We start from the raw sequence: 10336 nt of genomic DNA, 5'->3' as shown, positions 1-10336 counted from the left end.
ACCTCTGAGAGTTTGATCTTAAGCATTAAAAGGGCTCCCAAGAAAAGGTCTTGCAGATTACGGTGACTTTTCATTCTGAAATGAAAATGTCTTCATTATTTCCTTTAAAGATAACAGGAAGGGATTCTACAAGTACATAGCAAATAAAAAACAGACTAGGGAGAATGTAGGCCCCCTCAGGAAGCTCTCGGGAGAACTGGCTACCCTGGATTTGGAGAAGGCTGAGGTTCTGAATGACTTCTTTGCCTCCGTCTTCACTGGCAAAGGCTCTGACCACACCACCCAAGTCTTGGAAGGCAGATGCAGGGACTGTGAGAATGAAGACCTTGGGCCCACTGTAGGAGAGGATCTGGTTCGAGACCATCTTAAAAATCTGAACGTGCACAAGTCCTTGGGGCCTGATGAAATCCATCTGTGGGTCCTGAAGGAGCTGGCAAATGAAGTTGCTAAGCCACTGGCCATCATATTTGAAAAATCGTGGCAGTCAGGTGAAGTTCCTGATGACTGGAAAAAGGGAAATATAACCCCCATTTTAGCTTTGATATAACCACCACTAACAAAGAGGGAGAGAGGCATGACAGCGAATACTGTCAGTTTGGTACATTTGTTTAGCAGGCTTGAAATAAGATTCAGTTTGAAGGTGGTTGCAAAGAATACAGTAGAAGTGTGGAACGAAATACATCTTCCACACTAAATGTGTTGTTTTTTCTGTCCGTTTAAACCATCCACTCTGCTTTGTCAGAGCTTCTCCAAATAATGAAATTCCCTCTCCTGCCTGTAGCCCATGGTGCATACAAATAAGATGAAGGTGGTGGTGGTAAGAAACTAAGATAGAAAGTCAGGGGAAAAAATGAGAGAAAATAAGATGGAAAGAGGAAAAAAGGAGGAAATAAAACCAGATTATGAGCTAATACTACATTCCCACAGATCCAAGATCGTGAAAAATAAGGTACAAGCCACATCAAAACTGCACTTTAAAATGCCTGGCTTATTTTCACTGCTTTTACTCCAGTGATGAATTACTGGTCAGCATCCAGAAAAGAAGACACCCTCTTAACCTCAGAAGACCTTCATCCATAGTGAAAAATATAGCTGCAGACCAACCAGTGTTCTTCATTGAGTAATAATGCTACTTGCATTATTGGCATAAGGCAAAAAAGTGGAGAAAAATAAGAAGCATCTAATCAGAACTGGAGGGGAAAAAATGTGTCTGTATGGAAAAAGGTAATTTCTGAGTTGAAAACTAATCAAGAAAGAAGCTTGAAATAGTGGAAAATAGTAAACAAATTCCTGTGAGATGAACTAACACTGTGCCCCGCACTGAAAAGTAATTGAAAAGTAAAGAAAACAAGGGTTTTGGAGCCAGAACATGACAAAAACCATCACAGAGTCTCAGATCTCAGCTAGCCCACACACTTGTAGTGCTAGGTACCTCTTGGAAGAACAGTCTGTCTCCTTTTCCACTCAGGAGAGGTCACAGGAATTTATAAATGACAACTGCCTCTGCTGAAGAGGGCTTAACAGGTATAAAGAACATTACTGCGCTGGTGCTGCCCTTTGCAAACCCCCAAACATCAAAACTCAATGTTACATCATTAGGATAGAGATCAACACCACTTAATTCAGTTCTGCTTTGTGGAGTCAATGATAAAACTCAGATTTATTACAAAAGCACTTGTCTGAAAAGCTTTTCTGAACTTAATCGCTGTGTTATTTTGCAAGTTTCCTGTCAATTCCCCCCCCCCCCCCCCCCCAAAAAAAAAAAAGAAAGGGTAATATTACTGTTCTATGTGAAAATCCCAACTCCATCGTTCCTGTAAACCAGCAGATAGAATCATAGAATGTTTAGGATTGGAAAGGACCTTAAGATCACCAAGTTCCAACCCCCCTGCCATGGGCAGGGATTCCTCATACTAGACCATGTCACCCAAGCACTGCCAGGGATGGAGCATTTACCACTTCTTTGGGCAACCTCTTCCAGTGCCTCACCACCCTCACAGTAAAGAATTTCTTCCTTATGTCTAACCTGAACTTCCCCTGGTTAAGTTTTAACCCCTTACCCCTTGTCCTATCACTATAGTCCCTAACAAAGAGTTCCTCCCCACGTCTTTACAGGCCCCCTTCAGATACTGGAAGGCTGCTGTGAGGTCTCCACGCAGCCTTCTCTTCTCCAAGCTGAACAGCTCCAACTTTCACATCGTATCTTCATACGGGAGGTGCTCCAGTCCCCTGATCATCCTCATGGCCCTCCTCTGGACTTGTTCCAACAGCTCCACATCCCTCTTGTGTTGGGGGTCCCACATCTGGATGCAGTAATGCAGGTAAGGTCTCACAAGAGCTGAGCAGAGGGGCAAGATCACCTCCTTTGACCTGCTGGTCATGCTCCTTCTGGTGCAGCCCAGGTTGGCTCTCTGGGCTGTGAGTGCACACTGCCGGCTCATGCCATTTTAGACATAAATTTCTCCTGAGATGAAATCCTATGTGCTCATTGTTTCCATGTGGGATGTGCTTGAAACTCGTCCATCTTTCCTAATTTTACTAGCTGATCTAGTGCGTCTTGCAGAAAGAAATAATGTTTTGTCTTGTGTAAGTCTCTAGGGCATTATTCTTACTACTATATGACTTATAAAAATCAGTTACAAGGCTGACCCTATTTCAAAGACCCACCATGATGATCACCTGTAAGTCATTTACCTTCCTTGGTAGGAAACTTGCCTCTCTGGAAATGTGATGCCAAAGGATGAGTGTATCGAAGCTACTGACAACTGTGGAAGAGCCAGTGGTAAACTAAAAGTTACCTGAGAAAGAACCAGAAGAAACCCAAGAATGGAACTGGCCTGTGTGTGAGGTCCTGTGCCAGCACACAGATAGCTAGCTAGTAAAGATTCTGTGCTTAGGAGAAATGCCAACAGAGCTGCAGCATCCTGAAAGCATTTAAGACCCCACTGTGTACCTTAGACAATGGTCCAGTGAATATGCTGTAGCAGATCTCTCTCAATCAGCAAAAAAAACCAAGTCCAGATATACCATAATTCATTCAAATTAGATGGTGATACTTGCTCCTATGATCCATGATGTCCCCACCCTTTCAGACAAGTTGATGTACTTTGGCCCCTAATAGGAACTTCATGTATTTACTGGACAAAGATAATTCTCTTCTCAGAACTCATAATGCTTGGTATAAGCTATTTGCATCACAATAACATGGGTAGTGATAATATTGAGAAATCAGCACTCCTTTCAACTACTAAGTCATTGCCCTTTCACCAATTAATAATTCCAGATCTTTTCTAAGGGAATGTTTCCTAGAATCCTTAAGGGAATCTTACATGGGGAAATCTGATGTGATCTTTGGAAGCAAGGACTGAGTTGATTAAAGGCTTCCATAAATTTTTTTTTTTTTGTAGTAAATTTTTGTGTAGGCAGCTCAAGTCTTGGAACCTCATGATTACTGCCATTAGGACTACTTGGTCCAAGGTCATGACTTTTCCTTCTTTACTGCATGGCTCCTAATGCATGGCTATTTAAATTCTGTTTACTTGAATATGGGATCACTTCCACGAACCCAGAGCATGGGGCAGTATGTAGGTACTTCTATGTGCTGACATAATGTGCTACTGATTTTCATTAGTGCCAATGCTTTTCATTAGTACCATTAGTAAGCTGAAGCTGATTCAGGCCACTGTATTACTTCAACAACAAGGCTAAAGCACCTGTGTAGAGGTTTAAGGCAAACACTACTAGTTCCGAGTTGTCATGTCAGTGAACAGACTTGGTATAACACCAAAATGTTTTCTTTCTTCTGATCCTAAACCTGAAGGAGGTAGCTGACAGTTGAAGTGATTGCTGCTTCCGTGTTTATTGAACGTGACCTGACACTTTCCACCTTGGACCAAGGACAGCAGAAAGTATGTGTAGTTCCTCATGAACTCTGGTGATTTACTGCTCCACATGTAATAAATCTGGAATAAATTTCAGTGTGTCCTCATATGCAAAGCTGCGGACTGTGATGGCTCAGAATCAGCTTCAGCCTGCTATGAGCCTCCTTTGGAAAATGGGATGGGCAGATAGGTAGCTAGAAGTAGCAACTGCTTGGCCTGTCCACATTAAATCACTGGTGAGTCTTGGTCCTGCTTGTTCCTCACTGAACTGTACAAATGTCATCACACAGTTAATCCTAGTGAGCCTTCAGTCCACAGCAGAGCCTGAGTCTGGAAGCAATCTGCTATGTGGTATAGCTGGCTCTCCACAGAGGTTGCAAGCCCAAGCTTGTGGTGCTGTGAGCATCCATTCATTTGCAATCACTTAGGTTTTTCCAAGTGACTGTGAGATATCCTTTATAGCTATTCAAATTACAGAGAGAAGCAACTGTTTTAAAGAAGTGACTTATAATTAACATAGGCATTTAATGACTCCGTAACTCACTCATTTACTTGGGATCCTTTTAGTAGCTGCTCCACAGGTGCAAATAAGGGAATTCCAAAGGCAAATCAATATTTGGGTCTTGTTTTATTTAGAACTAACTGGTTTCCAAAACTCCACCTTTATTTTAGTATGAGTCTATGGAAGGAATTTTCCATTTGTTTGGGATAGTTTTCAGCTCTGTTGAAAAGACCTCCACAAGTGTTTGGGACTTTCTGACTATGAAAGATGTTTTTATTGAATGTTATGATTGTGACTTCAGTCACAGACTACTACAAAATATTTAGTGTTATTTCATTTCCTTTGGGAATGGGCTTTCCATGTAAAGGACCATTTGATATTTCCAGGTCTCAGTTCAACCTTTTAGTTTTACAACAGAAGTGCGAGCTAACTGAACTATAGATGATCTATAAGAAGTTTTACTCTCTCTATATTTTAGCTCTCCACCCAAGGTGATTTTTTTTTTTTTTAGGCAGCAATAGAAATATAGGCTGGCTATATGTACTGGAAACTAACATGGGTTTTGCAACACTTTTGTAGAGCTATCTGCCCTGTCTGGCACAAGGTCACTAATTTCACTGTGTCTCAATTCCCTTATTATGAAAGAACTTGTTATTAATCACCTGACAAAGGCTTGGTACAGTAGGAATAAGTATTTTTAGGACCACAGATGTTGAAGAAGTTGAGGCTATACAAGTTACTTGGGCATAATTTAGCATATTTGGTGTATCAGAGTCTAATTCTCTAACACCTATAATGTGCTTTCATGATTCATGGCGGAATGGGGCTAATGGTATCATGTTACATGTAAGAAGGCAGCAAATAGTTTACATTCTTGTAAATGTAAATTATGTATTTCATTTTCACTGAGAACCTTGAGTACTTTTCCTGCCTGGTTTGAGAAAGTTTACAGTTGGAATATTGCAATAGCCTGCAAACTGCCATAACCACTGTGTTATCAAAAATTCCAAGTTTGGGAAGTCTGTGAATGACTTACTTAAGCTGTTCTTTCAAGCGCTTCGTGCCAACAGAGTAGGGCTCAAATTCAGACCAGAAACCTTAACACAAAGGTTGTATTTTTTCTGAGATAGCAGAACCTCAAAGTAGATACAACAAATGAAATTACCTCCTTAATCTGAGTTTATGTTGTGATGAAGCAATGAAGTGCAAAAGCAGAGAAACATGCTACTAGTTTTAATTTATGCAATGATGTAGGAAGACACTTTTCCTCTCACACTTGCCTGTTGTCTGGAAGCTCTAGTACTGCGTACTCGTGGCCAACATGAAACACTGGAAGTTTAAGCTTTTCTCAGGCTCATAAGTAACCACATTCAGGGAGGGCCACAGTTTGAAATCTCAAGCAATAAACATAACCAGGACTAAACACTCAGTCCCAGTAAAGGCTTAAAATAAGAGCCATTGTTTCAACCAGTAAAACATTGTAAGTCTGTTGATGACAGCATTGCTGTTCCAACCTATACTGGATAAAGTTCTAGCCCAAAAAGGTGATAAGGCTTCCTTTAGCCTCTGAGTTTAAACAGGGCTATTTTGCGTATTTCTTTTGAAGCAAGCTTTTACAAATGCATTTTCTTTCCCAATGAATATGCTAGGTAAATAGTCTCACATCAGCAGTACAAGGCCCATTCAGAGCCCTACCCTACAAGAGAGGAATAGCTATACACTGTGGGTTTGAGTGCCTCCCAGGAGGTTTATCAGTATTCCAGTGAAAGGGTCAAGCTATGGCTTCTATAACTGTATGTAACCAGACCTCAAACGAACTTGATCTTTGTAGTAGCAACAGGCTCTCAGCATTTACAGGGTAGTTCTCTAATCTCCAGAGCTATTCCTGGTCCTCGGGTTTGCCTGTCCTTATGCTGAGGACATGCACTTTCAGGGCCGTCCTCTGAGTGATTGATAGGACATCTCTGCCCCTAGCACGAAGCATTCACAGAGCTGTTCTGCAGTTCTCTTAAGGGCAAAGCTCTGTACTTGCCTGCAGGTAGACACAAGGGAATAAACATTTTTCTGCATGCTTATTTCATCAGAGTGCTTGTTGCAAACAAGTGATGTGCTACAGGGGCTGGAGAGAGGCTTTCTTTTTCTGGCTCCTCCTTTCAGTGGCAGTGATTTACAAAGAAAATCAAACACTTTGCATTCACAGTGTGATTTAAAAAAACCTCAACAAAACAACCAACCAAATAAAATAAAAGTCAGAGATACTGAGGCTCTGAATCTGAATCCTTAATGGGAGCAGAGAACTGGAGGTAGACCTTGTTTTGGATCAGAAGTTTTGCTCTCTGGTTGGGGAATATATTTTTCACTCATGGTAACTTTATGATTCATGTGTATCTCAGGGAAACTGGACAGATCAGAGCAGCATGTGCCACATAATCCTCTTATGACATTTTTCAAACGATTATGAATTAAGTGAACAGGTTAATGAAGTTGCATCTTCTAAGAAATGCATTAATTCACATTTAGCCATCATGTTTTACAATGTTCTTCACCATTGCTGGTAATAGTTGGCTAAACTAAACCTGGGAGACCACAGGGCCCTGCAAGAATATACATCTAAAACAAAGAGCTACATGGGCATGAAAATTAAACCAAAGCATGGGTCAGGAAACACTTTATCTTTGTGGTTCAGAAAAGGATCTTTTTTTCCTACTGGGAAGTGAAGTGCGAATAAGAGTGATTTTAAAACTGTACATTCCTCTGAACAGGAGGGAGGCACACCTCAGATGTCAAGAAATTAGTCTTTAAGAGGAACCAATGTACTTATCTGTCTCTACTGAAGGTTTTTAGGAAATTGGAGAGTAAAAGCAAACAGGAAACACATCTGTAAAAGACATAAGATGTTTCATTATTTGTTAAAAAATGGCCCAGATATTTCTTGAGTAGCATGCAGAAAAGATCAGTTAGGTTAGGAGATCTCTATTTGGGGATCACCCATCTCTGAAGAAAAACAGTGCAGTGTAAAGTACCCAGAGGATTCAAACGTTTGAGATCTAACAGTGAATAAAGCTATATGGGCTAAAAGGGTCAGAGCTGGTCTTGAAAACTTGCACAATCCGTCCATGGTGGTTTTGGGTCCTTTACCAGACAGGCTGGAGCTACTGTCCATCCCAGAACGTGAGAGACTCTGACATTTAAGGACAGCAAAGTCTTTCATGAGCTAAACTGGTAAGAGCAGAATACATAGCATGGCTGAAAAATACTGAGCTTCATGTCACTCTCCTTTTCTCTGCAGTCACTGTAGGCAAGTCACCTCTTTTAACCTCAAGAAGGCTATAGTCTTGCAACACAGCTTTCTGTTGACCATGAGAGGAGTGTGAAAAAATAATATATGGATTAGCTGGTGAATAGCACATCTTGTATCTTTGTGGTTTAGGGAAAAAGCTTTGTAATGGAAGCAGGGTTATATATAGGGTGGATTTTGATTCTGCTGTGTTCCTCTGTACATCAACAATAAAGAATAATAATGCTCAAACATCAAGAGACTTAACAAAGTGTTACCCCGGCAGAAGAAACAAATCGAACCAATTAGTGTATGCCGAGTTAGACTCAAGGTTCAGTTATCTGAAAGAACATTAGAAACTGTTTATGCAGTTTATTGCTCTCTGAGCAATGATTCCTGTTAGGGGCTTCAGAGCTCCCTACATTCATGTCAGTATGGGGAGACAAAAAGCTGCTCACCTGCTAGTTATACAGAGGTGAATATTCCCAGAACAAGTGTCCTGAGTTTCTGTGAATCTTGTCCTCATCAGCCACAGCTACAAAGGATGCAATAGCATTCCATTCCCCAAAGAATCCCTGTTGTCAGCTTTTCCCTTGCATATGGCCTATGCCTTCCCAGGGACTCTTTGCTACAGAGCCTTCCCATGTAAACTATGATTTTGATAGAAGACTTTTCTTCCGAAACAAAGCCAAAATGACCTAACCTTTTTGCATTTTGAGGAATTCATGTAAATACTGCACTTCAATCCACTCCTGGCATTACTTTGTCTTGCTATGTTTTCCTACTGAAGCTCCTTCATTGAAATCTCAGTTAATGTACCAGATCATAGACTGAATTCCTCCTGCTGTTGCCAGCCTGAATGATTTAGTAGTATTAATGGTTTAAGGCAGTATCTCTTACCACTTATGGATCTTAGCTGTAACCCAGGTAAATGCTGAACTCTCTTCAATTTACAGTGAAACAGCTCACTACTACCTTCTCAGATGAAAGCATATGAAGCACTAAACATGTTCATAGCCCGGTGAAAGCTAATAGTCACATATTGCTACCGCATCAGTTGGCCAGTTAGCACTGTTTTAAAGCTCAAGGACTTCCATATGCTAAAAAGTTTAATACCTTGGCTGTTCAGCCATAATAACGTATGAATATTATTTTGTTCTTATGTTTTCTATGTTTTAAACCAGCACAAGTTATGTGAACATATATGTGCAAGTGAAAAGGTGACTATTTCTCATTGTATCAGTTGATACTTATGAATTAAATACTGCTTTTGGTAGATACTAGCTTTGTGCTTGTGCTGTACAGAGCACAAGATGCATAGGTAGTGCTTAGGGAGTGGCAAAGGTGGTGGCTGTGGTACGTGTTCTAAGGATTCTAGACTCAATCAGGCATTTCTCTCAAGGTTTCCTGTATTTGTGTCCTTTATGTCAGATAGGCTACCCCTTTTTGTTTCTGTTACTGCACACATAAGAACATGGTAAGTACCTTGTTCTGAAACATTGAAATTCTTGTATTATTTTACGCAACATATGATACCATGTTTACCATGGCTAAACAGTGTTTGGGACAGCTTGGGTAAATAATTATGTTCCTTTTTGCTTTTATTTCTTCTGTCTCACTTGCTGGGCATGTGTGTGGCTAGCTGGAGAACTGTCTAAATTTTTGTATCAATGGGTCTTGGTACAGCTAGCCGTTGTTATTGCTGCTGGGCCTCTTGGCTGCCTCTCTGATCTCTCCAGTTCGCCTGATCTGACTGAACCTGTGATATACAAGCTGTTTGGCTCATTCTTTAATTTTACCTAGTAAGCAAAACCATGATAAATATGCTATATTTGAAACTAGTTAAGTGAAATGGCTCACTTCCTGTGAGAAGGGGGAGGAGAGCAAGAGGTAGTGTGTGCAAACTGAAATACAAGGCATTCTGTCTAAACATAAGGCTTTTTTCACTGTGAGGGTGATCAAACACTGGTGCCCAGAGAGGCTGTCATGCCTTCATCCTTGGAGATAGTCAAACCCCAACTTGACATAGTCCTGAGCTACCTGCTCTAGGTGACCTTGCCTGAGTGGGATGGCTGGACTGCCAGCTTCCATTCACCTCTGGTGCTGCAACACTCCCGTAACAGTTCCAGCCATGACAAATTAAGATGCTCCATCCCAATCCTTGACAAGATTTTTCAGGATCTGGTTCAGAGTGAATGAGGCAGAAACATGCTAAACCCTGGGGTATTCTGTATCCCAGGGAAAGCACAGCGGATTCTTCGTGTTTGCAGTGCCATTGCTACTAATGCTTCTTCCAGTTTTGGGCTGCACGTTACCTTGACCTGTTTTTCGCACAGACTCCAGGTCCACCTCATGCAGACAGTCCCCAGTTACTGCTGATGCTTATCTCTGTTCTTTTGCCTTTAGGCCCTCCTTTTCCTTCCACACTCCCTTTCTCCATCTTTCCCCTCTTGCCCCTGGCCTTCAAGGAGTTATCACAGCCCAAGAGCACAGGTTCATTTAAAAACTATGATACTGCTCAAACTTTTTATTTCACTTTTTTTTTTAATTTGACACAGCCTTCCTGGAAATATTTACTCACAAAGTAATATTTTCCATGCTTGTCAATATGGAGGGAAGTATGTGACATCTAAAAAGGATATTGTTAAACTGCTGCTGGAGTAACCTGCAGTCACC

The 10336-nt window shown here is 41.1% G+C and overlaps 1 protein-coding gene across 2 annotated transcripts in view; it reads left to right on the top strand.

Annotated features, from left to right (window-relative positions):
• ARL14EPL (ADP ribosylation factor like GTPase 14 effector protein like) overlaps window positions 1-10336 on the top strand; it is a 216578-nt gene that overhangs the window by 72368 nt on the left and 133874 nt on the right. The window lies entirely within an intron of this gene.

This window comes from Pezoporus flaviventris, unplaced genomic scaffold (genome assembly GCF_033815535.1).
Source record: "Pezoporus flaviventris isolate CSIRO_AGI_PZ_B2104156 unplaced genomic scaffold, CSIRO_AGI_Pfla_v1 ptg000050l, whole genome shotgun sequence".
Taxonomy (NCBI): Eukaryota; Metazoa; Chordata; class Aves; order Psittaciformes; family Psittacidae; genus Pezoporus; species Pezoporus flaviventris.
The sequence above is the reverse complement of the archived record's forward strand: the minus strand, read 5'-3'. Positions and strand labels throughout refer to the sequence as shown.